The sequence below is a fragment of the Anolis carolinensis genome, chromosome 1 (assembly GCF_035594765.1).
Source record: "Anolis carolinensis isolate JA03-04 chromosome 1, rAnoCar3.1.pri, whole genome shotgun sequence".
Classification (NCBI taxonomy): Eukaryota; Metazoa; Chordata; class Lepidosauria; order Squamata; family Dactyloidae; genus Anolis; species Anolis carolinensis.
In genome coordinates, this window is record NC_085841.1 from 51,892,380 (window position 1) to 51,910,805 (window position 18,426).

Here is an 18,426-nt window from a genome sequence, read left to right on the forward strand (position 1 = left end):
AAGTGTTTTGGATCTTTTGGGGATTTTCGAATATCTGTATTTGCATAAACGTGTATGATCTTGAAGACGGTACCCAAGTCTAAAGTAAAACAATCATTAATATTTCATATACACCTTGTATATATAATCTGAAAGTAGCTACATATACATTAGTTTTAATAGTTATGCCATGAAACAAAGTTTTTGTACACTGAACCATCAGAAATCAAAGATTATACTGTTTCAGCTATGCGTGTGGATAATTTTGGAGTATTTCAAATTTTGGAATTCTGGATAAAAAATACCTGTTCCAATAAATAAACAAACTTTGCATTCCTTAGAGTGAGTTCCCAGCAAGGAATTGTGCTGACTAGTATCCTCTGAGGTATCAATGAACACATAATTTGTGGACTCAAATAGAGTCCCAACCTCTTTCCATAAGCAATATTATTTACAGATATGAGGCTACAGTAGAAGTAGGAACTCGCACAACTCAATATTCTATGTCATGGTCATCATGGGTTATAAGATGCTAGGAACATAGGATAGTTAGACAATCCGTCTATCTAGCCCAGGATAGTATGACCCCTGTAATCATAAGCATGAGGGCCTTTCCATATGCTTGGCAATCCTCAAGCCTATTACATTGCTTTTAACATCTGCCTGCCTGGTTTTATATAAGGTTTTTATTTGCCATCTTTTAGCCTGCCCCATTCAGAAAACCAAGGAACATCAGAGTATGATCATGATGTCAGATCAAGATGTTGTGAGCCGCTCCGAGTTCCTGCAGGAAGAGGGAGAGGGATATAAATAAAGTTGATATTATTATTATTATGATTATTGCAAGAAATATTAATGAGCAAGAGCAAACAATGTAGGAGAGGCTGCAGTAGTTTAATTCTGTCTAAGCCAGAGGGAAGGAAAAGATCCCGCCTTCCCTCCCCTTGCTGAGCTAACAGAGTGCAAGCTCTTTGTGCACTTTGAACAAAGTTTGTAGCAAGTGAAGTAAGGCTGAAGTGGAATGAGGAACGTGGGAGGAGACAAGAGAGGATGGGACCTTTTAAAAGCATCTGCGGGAGATTACTGTAGTTCTCATGTACAGTACTAACAATCCAGAGTGAAATGCTAGATTGGCCTTTTGGTCCAATCTAGTATGAATTTTCTTATGTGCATGCACAGAATCAGAAAAAAAGATTGCTAATATTGCTGGAAATAGTGCAGTAGATGCACCAGTAGCTAAATCAAGCATAATATTTTTTGTTGTATCAGATCTCTAACTGAACTTTTGAAGTACTGTTTCAAAAACATTCAAAATATATGAATAGAGGTGATTGTGGTAGTGTGTATACATGCCATAAGCAACAATGCCATACCACCTTGGGAGCATCTTCACTGACTATTTAGCACAAAGGATTAGGCAATCAGCTCCATGGCAGCTAAACAATGCATGGAGCTGATCCGGGTTAATGTGGGCCAAAGTTGCTTAGCACGGCCTTGAACCATGTTAACCAAATTTGTGTGTTATTTTGAATCTTCATCCAGAATCCAGACAAACTGCAACTTTGGGCCCATGTAAACAGTTGGGCCGGTTTTGAGACAGAACTGGTCACAACTGTTTACGTGGCTATCCCATGTTACCCAGGCTTTGGCAACTTGGCGACATGGAATGGCACTAACTTGTGCCATAACCCTCTTGTTCTCCTTGTGGCAGGTAGCGGGAGTGACATCGGTAGTGTCAATCACTCATTGTCTTGTCTAGTTGGGGCAATATTGAAATTTAGTCCATTGTTTATTGCTCCTCAGACCACTTGCATTTTGGGCTAACTTCTCTATAGATTCTACAGTACAACATGACCCTGAAGTCACTGGTCCATGAAAGTTGAACATTTATGGAAGAGACAAAATTGGAATCCAGGATTTCCAGACCTGCTTTCCTCCCCTTGACTCAAAGCTAAAATGTAAACTTTAAAAGTGAAGTGGTATTAGCTGTCTCTATGGCCCCAAAGTACTATGTAAATATTGCATTATGCTCCTGGCAGGCAACCTTTGAACAATGCCAACCTCTCCCTGAAGGTACATATTTTGTCTAGGAGCAAAGAATGCATGTGTAAGACCCTTGGGCTTGATTTTATGAATTTTTCTTACATGTCTACACAAAGCTTGACATATTGTATAGAGGACGGCTTAAGAGGAGAATGTCACATCACTTTGCATGGTTTATATGGTTTTTCCTCAGTATTGCTAATCAGAACTTAGAGAAATTACTTTTATAATGTTTTTCACACAGATCTCTTTTGCTCACAGAGAATGGGAGGGGTGCTCTTGGATTAATTCCAGAAATAACCCCTCCAATTTGGAAAGACGCAGAAAGAGAAGTGAGAAGATACATTTTCTGCACTAACTATGTTACCTTCTTCCTGTATCTTCATCTTCAGATATAAAATTGTGTCTAAGTTGTGTATTTTCCGGGCTGTACAGCCATACAACCCGGAAACCACACAACACTCCAGTGATTCCGGCCACGAAAGCCTTCGACAATTCAATGTGTTCAGGTTATTTGAAGGACAATCTCTCCTTTGATAAACCTCGTTGAGCTTGATAATGATCTGGAGAGCATTTTTCTGTCCCATCAACTTCTCAGGCTTGTTTGGTGGAAAAATGGAAGAGGGCCTTTCTAAGTATCTGTTCCCAAACTAGGGAAGGTGTTCCATAGCTTAGGAACATTTACTAGAAAGGCCCTCTTCTAGTATTCTCCTTCTGTCCTTCTGTCAGCATGTTAAAATATTTCAGTGCCATCAACCTTTACAAAACTGACTGGGGTGCTGTCTTTAAGGCTTGTATATTGTCTTTTAATGTGTTTTAATATTTTAACTTTGCAATTTGTTTAGCCATTTCAAAATGACTTTTGCTTTTATATTTTTACTGATGAATTTATATACTTTTAATCAGTATTGTTTTTAAATATGCTGTTGGCTCCCAATGTTGGGGAAAAGGTAAAATAGAAATGAATAAAATAAAATTAAAATTAAAAAATAATCACTCAAACTAAACATTTGCAGACATTTTGAACCAATAAGGGAAAATCCTCTAAGGGGTTTAGGGGGGAAATTAGAAATGTTTGCGGGGGGGGGGGGGGGGGATGGAAAACTGCTAATTCTATAACATTTACAGATTTTAAATACAGAACATTTTAATCTTACTGGACATACAATATGGGACTTGCAAATCATGATTCCCAAACAAAACAATTTAAAGAAGAATAGAAACAGAAACATCGGAACAGCTGCTCTAAAGGCACCAGGTTCTATCCCAGTGGTTCTCAGCCTGGGGTCCCCAGATGTTTTTGGCCTACAACTCCCAGAAATCACAGCCAGTTTAACAGCTGTTAGGATTTCTGGGAGTTGAAGGCCAAAAACATTTGGGGACCCCAGGCTGAGAATCACTGTTATCTGATCTTGAAAGCTAAGCAGGCTCAGCCTTGGTTAGCACTTGGATTGGAGACTACCAAAAGACAAGGCATTGTAGGGTATATTTCAAAGAAAAGTACTGGTAAAACCACAACCGAATATTCCTTGCCTAAGGAGGTTACATATCTCCTGTCAATGGTTACAGGAAAACCTCAATGTCAGGCTGAAAATGATGATGTGCCACTATAATTTAATTTCAGAAGTCATCTGTGGAAAAGTCCATGGACAACAAGCCCCAGAACCCCCCAGTTAGCATTTCTATGGACCATGTAGTCCAAGGAGGTAATTTTTGTAAACTCTGTCACTGATCATCATTACAGTACTTTCTGTTGTCTCCATATCTAGGAAAAGATGTGGCTGGACTCACACGTCTTTGTTCTAAATTCAGTGGAGCATCATTTTCCTGTCAAACAGGCTGACATGGATGTTGCTCATACTTGTTCTGCAGGCAGACAGTTAGATGGATGAACATGAACCTAAAGAGCTCCCATCTCGGATCTGCCTCAGGCTTGATGGGGGCCTCAAGCAGCAGCTGGTGGTAGCTGGAGACAAGAAGAAACTGATGGTATGTATATGAGGTATGTGTGGAGAATACAGGAGAAAACACACTGCTTTTTTTAAACAGGAGGGGAGGTTGAAAATAGAAGTGCTTTGGAAAGTTCCCTTTTTTTGGATTTTGCTTCCTAGATGGAGGCAGAAAACAGCACAGAAATATGTGCGTGTGTGTGTGTGCCTTTTAGTCACCTCTTGACTTATAGAGACCCATGAATCTCAGAGAGTTTTTTGACAAGATGTACACAGTCAGCCAACTGAGCCTTGTTGGACAAGACTGGAGCTTTCTGAAGTTTCCTCTACATTCCCTATTGATTCTGCTTTACATAAAGCCAGTAAAAATTGAAACAATCCGTCATTTTATTAGTACAGGTAGGCATCGAATTAGGGACATCGACTTATGAACAACTCATGGTTACAGACTGGCCTTTCTTCTCTCTCCCTACCATGAAATCTTAGTCCTGAGCTAAAACTTGTTCGTATCTCTCCACAACCCCTTTCCTTTTTCTTCCTATGGATATCTCTCCAAACCTCTTTTCCCTTTCTTCCTATCAATCTCTCCTTCGTCCTTCCTGTATCTCTTCAACTCTCCTCTCCTTTCCTTCATGTCTGAGACCACTTTTGATTGTCCTAGCTCAATGCTATGCAATGCTGAGATTTGTAGTTTGGTGACGCAGCAGCATTCTTTGGTAGAGAAGGCTAAAAGCCATGTAAAACTACAGCTCCCAAAATCCCATAGCAATGAACCAGGGCAGTTAAAGTGGTGTCAGACTGCATTCATTTCACAGCATGAGTACTCCTCAAGGAAGCTGGGGCAGGATAAACAGGAGAGGCTCCTAGAGAGAAGGGTTATCTATTTTTATGGGGTTTTTCCCACCATTGGTTCAAAGCTTTGGTGTTTATAAAAGGGGAGTCTAATCACACAGGAACTATAATGTGTACCCTTTTGGCCGAATTACAAAGGGTGCACTTTTTGCTGGACCTGTTTCGACTTACAAACAAATTCAACGAACCTACAAACTCTATCTTGTTTGTAATTTGGGGACTGCCTGTATATAGAGCTATGGCTGAGTGCTGGCTACAGATGAGTGCTGGCTACTCATGAAAACCAGGCAGATTGTCCTTGGCAAAATCATGGTTAATCTGATCAAGAGGTCTTTGAATGAAATCCTTGGTAATGGTAACATATCACCTAATTACATGGATGTTTCTCTCCATCTCTCTGCACTGCTGACATGCTGCTGGCATGGAGTTTTCCAGAGCCCATCAAGTGATGCAGGGCTACTTCTGGTGGGACTCTGTTGGGCTCCATGCTGGCACCACAGGCAGACGGAGCCCAAAAGAGCCCAACGCCTCACAGAAGAAGTTGGGGACAGCATGGGAGGAAGCTGGGGACAACACAGAAACATTGTGGGATGGGACCTCACAACTAACCACGGTAAGGGAACAAAGTGTTACATGCCCCACAGTCTCCCCCACTGTCTCCCAGCTTCTCGGCCTCCATATGATGAGGTCCTTAAACATGTGTCCAAAAGCAAGCCCTAAACATAAGGATGTGAAGTCTAGAGGAGAAGCTGAAGGAGAGAATGGGAGCCACAGAAATAATAAATTATGAGAAGAAGCAATAATTAAGATTTATATGCACTAGTGCAGAGTTTGAGACACTAACAAAAAGAGCTTGACACCTCAATGCACTGAGGAAAATATGATTGTAACAGAGATTTGGTGGATTTTTTTTCATGTCAGGAGCGACTTGAGAAATTGAGAGAATTGGCCATCTGCAAGGATGTTGCCCAGGGGACACCTGGATGTTTTACCATCTTGCGGGAGGCTTCTCTCATGTCCCCACATGGAGAGCTAGAGCTGACAGACAGGAGCTCACCCCACTCTCCAGATTTGAACCACCAACCTTTCAGTCAGCAGTCCTGCTGGCACAAGGATTTAACCCATTGCACCATTGGGGGCTCCATTTGGTGGAATAATTCCAATGTTTAAATGTAAGAATTGAGGAATTTAATATGTTGAGAAACAGATGAGGAAGAAAAGGAGGAAGGCAGCATTACATATCAAATTCAGTTGTGTAGAAATCCATGTGATTGATCACACTGGACCAAGGGATTATTTGGGTAAAAAAAGAAATGAAGAAAATAATAAAAAAATGTAGGGCACCAAATGAGAATGAGGTAGTAGATGATGTTTTTCTGAAACAAATTTTCAGAAATATTCAAGAAGCAAGAACTGGTATAAGGAAATCCAATAATCCTGCTATTTGCTAGGAGACTAGCTCTGCTAATATAGGCTCTTCAACAAATGTGTGATGTGCCTTGCTGATAATGTTCTCTATCAAAAGTTGGAGGAAGGAACAAAGGGATCAGCAATCCCGGAATTGATCCAGATCAACAGGGAGAACTTGGTCAAGCAGCTGGTGACCATATAATGTTAAAATTGATGATTCTGTGTTAGGACAAAGAAAAGAAAAACAGAACATTGGATTTTAGGAAAATGGATTTTATCAAGCTCAAGGGAATAACAGGTAGAATCCCATGGCTAGAGATGCTAGAGATATCCACCATGAGTGAAGAAGAATTCTTCTTTGAAGAAGAATTTAATACCAGGAAAAATATTAGGTCGGGTTAAATAGGAGTCTATTGGCAAGCACCTTGGTGACGATGCAGTCATCAGTAAGAGCTAGCATGGGTTTCCTGCCAAACAATTTTTAAAATCATATAACTAGTCTAGCAGATACTGGTAATGCTATGGATGTCATTCATTTGAATTTCAATAAAACATTTGAGAAAGTCAACATGATATTTGATTAGCAAATTAAAAGGCTTCCTGCTGGAGATGCTTTAGCTGGAGATTATTCGTCAAGCAGAGGATTGAACTCAATAATATTAATAATCATCATCATCATCATCATCATCATCATCATCTTTATTTCTACCCCACCACCATCTCCCCGAGGGGACTCAGGGCAGCTAACAAAATACAGCAAAGTATTTAAACCACAAAATTACAATCACACATATACATGATTATAGTGTAAAATATTAAAATTCATAAAATGCAGTCATAGCTACAGATAAAAATAAGTTTTTTTCAATTGATACAGCCCAGTGCGGACGTGATGCCTACAGTAAGTCCTTGGACTAATCCTTAAAAACCTATGTAAGATCAAAGGATTGCTTAAAAACCCATGTTTTTAAGCTGGAACAGAAGGCTTGAAGCAAAGGGGCTAGCCTGATCTCTCTAGGGAGGGCATTCTAGATCCGGGGTGCCACCACCGAGAAGGCCCTTTCTCTCGTCCTGACCAAGTGTATTTGAAATGGTGGTGGGACCAAGAGAAGAGTCTCCCCAGCAGATCTCAATGCCTGTGCCGGTTCATAGAAGGAGATTCAGTCTCAGAGATAGGTCGGACCCAAAGAGTATAGAACTTTATAGGTAATCATCTGCACTTTGAATTGGACCCAAAAACTTGTCAGGAGCCAGTGGAGCTGCTTTAGGAGGCATGGTGTGCTCTCTAAAGCTCACCCCAGTTAGCAATTTGGCTGCTGACCTTTGCAATAACTGCAGTTTCCGAATTGTCTTCAAAGGCAGCCCCACATAGAGTGCATTACAGTAGTCAATTCTGGATGTAACTAAGGTATGGACCACTGTAGCCAAGTCAGGCTTTTCGAGGTACAGTCACAGCTGGGACACTCAATGCCCCATGAGGCCTGCTTTCCAACTCTTATCATGATATGCCATGACCAAGAATGTAATTTTTTTCTTCATTCACATTTATGCATTATTTTAAGAGTATTTGAGAATCAGCCTAATAGTTAAGATCGTCAATATTCCACTACATTTTGCAGTTGAACAGGATCACAACTATGACATTGATCCTAATCTATAGTCAGATCACTGCCTCATAAATGCTGCCAATCAAAACTGTTTTTCATGCTCAAACTGCCAAGTATTGTGCCGTCTTAGTCTAATACCTGCTGAAGATTACTTGTGTAACATCAAAAAAGATGATCCAGGAGAACTAAACCAGTCAGAAGGTGTGAACGAAATCTCACAGGAGATTTAGACACTTGTTTTGTTAAAAAAAAAAAAGTAAGTGAAAATTCACTCTCCTACTGCTGAAGAGCTGATATGGTGGTTAGCTGGGGGCATTTGACACATAAATTAGGGCATATCAATTTCAAATGTTCGTATTTAAGGGGACAGCCCTAGTTTTGCACATTTTACACTTCCCTCCTTTAGACTTCATGACAGATTTATAGCCTTGAGGAATAACACTCCCTTCCCTGTCTTTGGCATCACTTCCAGCTGGCAAAGGTTTTCCTTGCATTCAGTTAAGTGAAAATTATTTTGTTAATTTGTGTGCATCACATTTGAGCACACAGGTGCTCTAGGAAAAGGCATTGCTTCTCCTTTCAGTGCAGATCGAGGTAATTTTATCAGAACCCAAATATCCTTTAAACGGGGTAAGAAGCTGAGCCAGGAAATAAAGATTTTATTTGTAATAGCTCTCCAGTATGTCCTGGTTTAATAGATGGCATTAAATACCTATCTTGGAGGAAAGTGCAGCAAATAAAACCTGGTCCAAATTGAAGTTACTAAAAGGGTCCTTTGAGAGCATGAGGAACCGATGCTTATCCAGCCCTACTCAATAAAACAGTAAAGCCCTCCTTGTAGCATCCAGTTGTCAACACACAGCGTTTTTGGCATTTTGGTGAAATGTTAACCAGCCATACATAGCCATCTTTGATGCACTAGTTGGAATTGGGGAAGCAATAATGTGCCAGCTGACTAAACAGAAAAAAAATACCAGCCCACCAACAGTAATTTTCACAACATGATGGAGGGGAACTGGGACTTAAAGGGCTGAGGTGTCACGACATTTTTGATCACCAGGACCACCAATCACTCAGGCTTTCATCTTCCCTCTGAGCTTAATTGCAATCTTGATGTTAGCCGGGTGTGAAGGATAAAGGATTTTCTCAGCAACCATATAACAACATATTGTCAACAACAACAACTATCCTGTTTGCAATGCAGAATACTGGTGCTTTGTTGGTCCTTGAAGGAGCAATTAAAAACCCAATGAAAAGAGCAGTTTGGTTCAATCTCTTGTAAGAACAAGGCAAGCAGCTATGGTGGCGGATGCTGGGATGTCCAACAGTGGTTCCCAATACTTCTGATCTTCCAGAACAGTACTTTTCCTTGGGCCAAAAAGCTGTATATGCATCATGGCTTGGCCTAGATCTCCCAGATTCCTCTATTGCCCTAAGTTGTGGTCAAGGACATACCTGAAGAGGAAATACTTTTCTGCCCCACATTTCCCTGGGCCACAGTGACTCTCCAGTATGGTGAGATTGCCATAACTGGTCACACATTTCCCCCTGTTGAACTCACATCATTCTTAGGGGATGGTCTGCTTCTCTAATTTTCAAGAACATGGCCATGAAAGTTATGCCTTTCCCCCACATCAGGCACATGAATAAACATGCTTTCTGTTAAACAGAGGGGTAGAGTGTTCCCTCACTACTTTGCGGTTCACTTTCTGTAGACTCGCGGTTTCGCGGTTTTTTAATAAACACTAAAATAATATTATAAATCATAAAAAATATGATTTACAGTGGCGGTGGTCTCAGTCGGGTCCAGGCGGCGGGGTGAAGAAGCCCAAACGGCAGCAGGAGGAGAAGGAGGCAGCACCATGTTCCCCTGCCTCTTTCTTCCCTTTTCCCCTTCCTTCCTCCCTCCCTCCCTCCCTCCCTCACTCTTTCTACTTCCTTCCTATGGAGAAGCCTAGCGTCCCTACTTTGTGGATTTTCACTTATTCTGGATGTAACTCCTGCGATAAGTGAGGGAATACTGTATACCGATAAGTAACTATCTGTACACATAGGACATGAGAGTAACCTCCTACAGGATGGTAAACATTGGACAACGTCCTTGCAGACGATCAATTCTCTCACACCAGAAGTGACTTGCATTTTCTCAATAAAAAAAATCTGCACACATTGACCTTCTTTAAAACAACAGTTAAAATTAATTTGACAACTAGCTTTTATACTTGGATGAGGAGAATGCTTTGTGTTTTGCCAAGGACAGCAAAATATTAAAATATTAAAATAGCCACAGTTTTTTGAGCTGTGTTTTTGGGACTGCCCTTGGGTATATGGGTAAGGGAAAGCCTACATTCAGAATTTACCTCTAGAGCAGTGCACCTATCTTATAAAGGCCTCTCTCTTACGCTGAAAATGTTGATTTAACTGCATTGAACTACATTACGAGTCTACACTAACCATAAAATTCAATTTCAAACTGCATTATATGGCAATGTAGAAGGAGCCAAAGAGTTCCCAAAGAGTTCAGCTAGTACAATTAAGGAGATTTCAGCTTGTTAAATGTTTTGATTCCTGCAGAAACATCATACAATGAATGTTTCTTGATTAGAAATATACATTTTGACAATAAAACATAAATATAGAAACAGTTGACATTAACAATTTGTTAGATTAATTGGATGCCAAATGGTTCTAGGCAGAGGAATGTACTGCCTTGACTTTGCCAGTAATAATACTTGAGCACAAGTTCCCAGCCATTGCTCCCACAATCACAGCATTTTTCTCTAGTGGAATTCATGTGGGAGAAACATATACTGGATTGGGTTCAGCGTATTCAGCATTGTTCAAAATATACTTCTCAGAAAAATCTATTTACAACCAGTGAAAATGTTAAAATGTGTTCATACAAATATGTGAACATTCTAAGCTAACACCATTTAAAGGATTTATACCTATGAATGACTCAAAATGAATATGATACAACAAGTCTGATGAAGCTAAGCAGATCTAGAAGCCTATTTACATCATGCAATTACAGTGTTCCCTCACAACTTCACGGTTCACTTTTTGTGGATTCCCTGTTTTGGAGTTTTTCAAGAAACTCTAAAAGACTATTATAAATCATAAGAAATTACAATTTACAGCCTATAGAAGGGAGGAAGGAGAAGCCAAGGGAGAGAAAAGGAGCCCAAGCGGCAATGGGAGGAAAAGGAGGCAATTTATCAACTGATAAAGACTTAAAATAGTGTATAACTACTAAATATAAGGTATAAATATTAAAATAAAGATAGCGTCCCTACTTCACGGATTTTCACTTATTGCGGAGGTTCCTGGAACATAACCCTTCCGATAAGTGAGGGAATACTGTATAGCACTTTAACTGCCATGGTCCCATCCCATGGAATCCTGGGACTTGTAATTTATGGGCATCTGCCTTCAAGTGACCTATCGATTAAGGGTGGGTACACAAATTTCATAGGGTTTTCTTAGAGAAGAAAAACCTAGGGCATTTCAAGAGAGTGTCAAAATGCGGGTTTAAAAAGTGGGTTTAAAATTGTGGGACCTGACATTAAGTCCAGACACAGACTTCTCAGTCCTGGGAAATGGTCCCCCACCATCCCAGGGGACCATTTGTAGTGGATGGTGGACATCTGGCAGAAGTTGTTTCTTTATTCTTTCTGAGATGTGCTGGATCTCATATGTGTTCATGCAGAGATCTAAATGTACACACAAGCAGATTTCTTATTCTTTCCCCTCATCCAACTGTAAATTCAATCTCTGTTTAATATTGTAGGATCAGAACAAAGGAATCGTTGCAGAGAGTTCTAACTGTAATTGTTTTCCAACAGTGCTTCTGTTTAGCTACCTGAGTGTCCTTGACTTCATTTTTTGACAGCCCAATCATCTGTTTCTGGCTTTTAAAATGCACATATGCACTAGCAGTCCATGGCAGGGGATGGGAAGGAAGTAACATGTTTTCCATGACTGCAGGGATATGCAGTCATGCAAAGATGTGCATTTTTGGTAGGAATCGGGTTTTTACGCACACCTTTTAAACATGTGCTTTTCAGCTGTTAACCCAATTCTGCATGCACTTTCCCAAAATGTCATTTAGCCACATCACCTTTATCCTGGTTTCTTCAGGGTTTTTAAGCATGTGTAAAAGGGCCCTCAGAGGTGGTTTTGTCAGTTCCTTCCTCTATAGTAAGCCTGAAGTTTAGAATTTTGGTGGCCTTCAACTCTTTCTGCCTTCAGTTCTTTCAGACTTTCCAGACTGGACTTTTGCATGCTTGGTGAACCATGTCTTCTGGAAGGCTCCAGGAAAGGCAACTTAATCATATGAAATTAGATCTCCCTTCAGATGTTGCTGGATTATAAGTTCTAACAGTCTTTTCTAGTCTTTTCTGGCATCACCAATGGAGAAGAATGCTGGGATATGTACTCCTACAAAATCTGGAAGGCCACACAATCTCCACCTAGTCCCAGACCTTAAAACAGGGGTGGCAGTTCATTTCAGGGCCACATCAGTTTTACGGTTGCCATTGAATGCCATTGAATCCATGGATGGAGAATCCATGGATACAGAGTCAACTATACCTTTTTAACAGTGCTCAGTGCTCTTTAGTTGTTACTCAGTTTGGGTCCCCAGATGTTATTACTCAACAATTATAATCAATTTTGATTATCCAGTGTGCAGACTGGGGATAATGGGAATTACAACCAAACAGCGCTTGTGGCTCTGAAGCTGGGGAAAGGTTAAAGGGCATTTTAAAGTCAGGCATCATATCCACAAGCCTTGCATCTATTTTCAAATCCCACTATCCTGACGAAACAGAACAAACTGCAGCCTTTCAGATGCTACTGTATCATAACTCCCATCAACTCTAGTCATGATGTCTAGTCAGACAAAAAGTGGCCAGATGATAATATTATTTCCCCATAGAAATGCAGCTGTAAAAATATGATGACCACACTATACAGCATGATGGAGTCCAGCAACATCTGGAGCATCACAGGATCCCTGGCTCTGATATAAATATGCAGCTTAACAAAGAATCAGGATAATCTTATCCTTTTGGCTGAGCTTGTCACCAGTCTAAACAAAAGATGCCACCCATGTGGAGAATGTAGTACCACCACCACCCCATTCCACTTTAAGCATATGTTGATAGCAGTCATGAATAGACCTTAAGCCCCAATTAGATTCCTTTTAGATTGTCTCCAGTATCAAAGAAAATGTTTTTCTTTCAGGCATTGATGAGATATACATCAAGGCAACAATTATCCACATTGAAGAAGGAAAGCAAGAAGAGAATAAATGCAAATAGCATGGTGTTAACAATAAATTGATATACTTAGTAGATAAACTAGGGATAAATTAATTGTCTATTTAATATTAGCCCAGATCATTTGTTTCAACTCTTAGCCAATCTTACAATATAAGAGACTTTCCAAAATACACACTCTACCTACTATGTTTCATCTTTATCTAGTATGTGTGTGTTGATCTGTACAGCACTCTCACACATAATCCAATCATTTTGCTTTAATAGCTAATTTTAGCTCATTTTTGAGTCATTTTAAAAAGTTTTACTTATTTACCTGGAAAGGCAAATACATTTCCTTTTTATACCAGATCCTTCATGTCTACCAAACTACTGATAAAATCACATTAAAATAAAACTAGATCCATGTCCATTCAAAATTGGGCAGCAATTTGTATTCAGAAAATAGTACTGTTGTATCATCCAGCTATATTTGTTTACTTTGTCATTTCAATCATGGCTTTTATTTGTTTTGTTTCATCTAACAATGAGCTGGATGCTGAAATACATTCTTGTCTGCCTAAAGGGCTGCAGGAAGTCACTCTGGGTCCTGCATAGAAAAAAACCCTACACATTTAAACATTATTTCACTATGGCACAGCTTAAATGCAAGCTGTCTGATTATGTTTGCTGTGAAATTCCACTGGAAAATCTTGTGACTTGACTGAATTCCTTTTGCTTCAGTTTGACATGCTAATGAATGATGACATTTTAGCTGCATTCGGATTTGCCGTTCAGGAACCTGTTTGATTTTCCAATTACTGTGTGGGGGCAGGGAGAAGAAAGAAAGAAAGAAAGAAAAAGAAAAGAAAAAGAAAAAGGAAGGAGAAATATTGTCGTCAAGGAATTCCCCCACTTCCAAAATTGCACTGCTTTATTTTGCACTCGAAGTGACCACAAATATCAGCAACTTTTCAGAATGTTTTCTTTCCTTCTCTAAAAGGTCTTTGGGGAAGTTTGAACATGTTGCTACTGGTTTGGCACAAATCACATTGCAGAGACGTATCAAGAATCCAATCTCCCTGGGAGAAGGTGAGCTGCTGGGACAGGCTTGATAATGTTAGACCTCTTCAAAGTCTAATAGCACAGCAGCCATTCAACACAAAGGGATATTTGGGCATTGGTGGAGATGGCTGGGGGCAGGCGGGGGGATAGGCTATCCCAGTGCATGCAAACATTGCTTTATCAATCCCTCTTTTACGCTTTTCCCAAAGTTATATAATCTCCACTGAGAAGCCTGGAGAGCCAAATCAAGAAAAGATAGATTAAAGTAGAAAATGAGTGCAGAATTTGTACAATTCTACTTAAAGGCATGCAACAAGAATAACATTAAGCAACTAACTCTAGTCACTAAAGGGAAAGAGAAAAGGGGGTGCATCAAATTGACTCCTGAGAAGGATATAGATTTGTAAGTGTTACACACATTCACAATGAAGAAGAACTTAAAAGTAATTAAAGCATTTGTGTGTGCGCATCCATGCATACTTTGCAGAAAAGTTCACAATGCCTGGAATCTACATCGCAATGGACAAAATGATGGAATTCATATCACAATTCTGCTTTAAAGACACTTAAGGACATCATCCTAGCATACAAAATATCTTATTATCCTATATACAGAATTATCCACTCTCTCCCTTACAAAAGCAGAGATACAAAAGAATCGTAAGGAAATTGTCACAATTACCTTGCTGGAGTGTGTAATAGTTTAAATCTCTTTCCTCCAAACAGTATGCCTGGATTAGTTTCTCTGAATTTTCTGTGCCACAAACGTATGACAACATTAATCTAAAGAATCAGAAACAAGCAAAAAACAGGAAAGAAAACCCACCCATCAAACATTCCCGTCAAGCTCCCGGTAGTTTGAAAGACACCTTAAATTCTCTTTCTCCCTCCCTTTCTCTCTCTCTCTCTCTTTCTGTCTCCCACCACAAACATAGAGCTCCTTACATTGATGTAGCTGCTGGATTAGGCGGTGCTCTTTTAAATTTCTTCTCCCTCCCACTTTTTTTCCCTAGTTGGGATTTTTAAAAAAAATGTGGGAACTAAATTGGCATGTAACATTTTATCAGGAGTGTCAAGGCTTAAGGAAAGCTTAGATTGCCTAGATTTTATCTTGGTTCCACCCAGTGAAGTTTTGTAGGCATTTATTTTAATGGTGTTGAATGAGGTGCTTAGGACTTTCTTTATAAGAGAAGAATTACAAATAGCATACTGATTAGAATCTAATCATTCTGAGATGAAAGACATACAGATGCTTACATGCAAATTAATGAATGAGACCATCACAAAAGGACCACCCTGCTCTTTCCATTCTTCAAATGCATCAAGAAGATTAGAAAATTTGAGAGGAGGGCATGGCCTTCCACTGTCTTGATTTGGTAGTGACAGACTTGATGAAGCCTCTGTCAGGCCACTTTTTCGTCAGGTTTTAAAAAGTCCCAAAACACATCTTAATGCTGTTTGAAGGCAACTTGAGAGCGCAATGTTTAAATGCCACACAGCCTCTGAGGATGCCTGCCATAGATGTGGGTGAAACGTCAGGAGAGAATACTTCTGGAACATGACCACACAGCCCAAAACATACAACCCTGCAACAACCATACAACAACCCTGCAATGTTTAAATGATACACCCTATTATAGAGTGCAGCAGTGCACATGAAGGATGTTAAACCAGGATAAGCAAAGTCAGGGGATACTCCGAAATAGAATCCATGATGCACATCAGTACACTTCTGTGTAAACCATATTGCAAGGTGAAACCGATTAAGGGACAGGTGCATTGGCACCTGTGCATTGCACTAAGGAAGAACTAAAAAAACCCCACCTGATTCCTCCATGGCTAAGAAGCCACAGATAGTGCAGATCCTGGAAACATTTTGAAGCTAGCCTCTGCTTTACAGATAGCCAATCTCCTAGCCTTGAACTGGTTCCAGGACTTCACATGTAACCATCTACACAATGAAATTGCTTCCTTCCCTGCCAATTTCACACCATCTGAAGTGATGAATGTAGATGTGCGCCCAGTTTCTATCTCTTCCTCCTTCTTTATTCTTTTTCAGTTGCAGCAATATGCATAGTAACTCAGGAAGAGCAAAGACAAGAAGAGGAAACTGAATTTGTCCTTTCCAGTAGGTTCAGGTAAAAGCAAACTGCTGCAGTAGAAAGAAGCTAAAGACCTGACTATGCACACAAGTATTTAACAAATAAATTTTTCATGGCTTTGACATGGCCTGGTTCAAGGATTATGCACAAGGTTTTTGGACAAATGGATTTATGCACTTCATATGTTTTAAGTTTTGTATATTGTTTAATGTGTTTTAATGCCTAATGTAAATTGTTTTTAATTGCTCTATGTTTTACTGTATTGTATTGTTGTTTTATTGGCATTGAATCTTTGCTGGATCTGTAAGTCCCCTCAGGTAAGAAAGGCAGGATAGAAATGTGTAAATAAATAAATAAATAAATAAATAAATAACTCCTAATTTGTGTGTTCTTGCTAGTTAGAACTTGTGCAGGTTTTTTTTCCTGGTGAATATAATGGCAATGAGAGGATAGGTAAAATGATGGCTTAGCAGCTGAAAACCACTGCAGCATATTTTTCAAATGTAAATAAGAAAGTTTTGCAGACAGTGTGAGCCTATGAGATGAATTATTTTAACACAAAGATAACAGGAAGACAGGATAACCAATGTAATGTGTGCTACATAAGTCATTTGAAAATAACTAGCTTCCTTCAGAAACCACTTGCTTGAAATTTTGGAACATTGGCAATACTTCCATATTTTCATTTACTTCATCAGACTGCTGAAAAATGATAAACGGGGTCACTCCACCTTCACTATATAATCCTAGAGCAATGGGCACTGGTGAGCATGTAGTAGTCTGTCAAAGGATATTTTCTGAGACCTATTTTGCCTAGATGACGCTTTTCTTTGTTCTGTATTTAGAATTTAAAATGCCCACAAATTTCATGTTATAACTTAACTACTGTGAGCAGCAAAAGCCCGGAGTTGTATAGTGCCCATTAAATTTGGAAGCAGGAAATGCCATAGGGCTGGGTTCAGGCAGTGTGTGTGTGTATGTGTGTTTTGCATGTGAGGAGTTTTGTGTTTATTATACACCACAAGCATCTTGTTAAACTCTTGGGAGCTTAAATGGAGGGTGCCAACTTCAGAGGCTGCGTTGGTGAGTCTGGGTGTTGCCCATATCTGGTGCATGCACCAAGCAAAGCTCCACTGACTCTCGTCATCGCTGAGGGAACGTTCCTTCAGTTTATCCTTTAACAAGCTTTGTCTTGGCTTTTAAAAATAACCCTCACTGCTGAAAAATCGCTATCTTTGATTAAGTAGGTCTTTTGGTTCAAGAGGTGTGCACCACATTAGTCTATCCATGGGTTTTTGAATGCTCTGCGGGCCAGTGTTGGAAAGATACTGCTGAGAAGAGTGATTATAATTGTCCTGTTAAGGGAGCAACAGTAGGATGATGCTGTGGCTCTCAGAGCATTATTCTACCATTGTTCAGTTATTAGTGGGTTCAGAGTATCCTTATTTCAGTTCCAACATATGAGAAAGGTAGCATGGTCAATAAATATTACTAATAATATTAGTAATAATATTGCAGTAGAGTGGTATAGTACAATATAGTAATATATAATACTAATATTGTACTTGCTAATAATATATATTGTATGCACATATAACTTGTAAGCTGCTCTGAGTCCCCTTCGGGGTGAGCAGAGCAGAATATAAATGTTGTAAATAAATAAATAATACATACCAAAATCCTCCAGAGATGTCATCCAAATAATAATAATAATAATAATAATAATAATAATAATAATAATAATAATGAGTTCAAAGACTCTGGTAGAAACCAGTGCAGGTGGTCCCGGTGGTGATCGGCACACTGGGTGCCGTGCCAAAAGATCTCAGCCGGCATTTGGAAACAATAGACATTGACAAAATTACGATCTGCCAACTGCAAAAGGCCACCCTGCTGGGATCTGCACGCATCATCCGAAAATACATCACACAGTCCTAGACACTTGGGAAGTGTTCGACTTGTGATTTTGTGACACGAAATCCAGCATATCTATCTTGTTTGCTGTGTAATAATAATAATAATAATAATAATAATAATAATAATAATAATAATAATAATAATAATAACTGCTTTCAATTTTCCCTAAAAAAAAAAACCTCCTTCCAAGGTCTGTGATACAAGGATGCTAAATATAAAGCATTAGTTGTTTTCAACTAAT

The 18,426-nt window shown here is 39.5% G+C and overlaps 1 protein-coding gene across 3 annotated transcripts in view; it reads right to left on the reverse strand.

Annotated features, from left to right (window-relative positions):
* vit (vitrin) overlaps positions 1-15,137 on the reverse strand; it is a 61,147-nt gene extending 46,010 nt beyond the window's left edge. The window contains exon 1 of one of the 3 annotated variants that reach the window (XM_062974455.1): positions 15,112-15,137. The gene's annotated coding sequence lies outside the window, so the exon portion shown is untranslated. The other 2 variants (XM_062974461.1, XM_008125593.3) reach the window with 2 other exon arrangements.
* Positions 15,138-18,426: the final 3,289 nt, after the last annotated feature.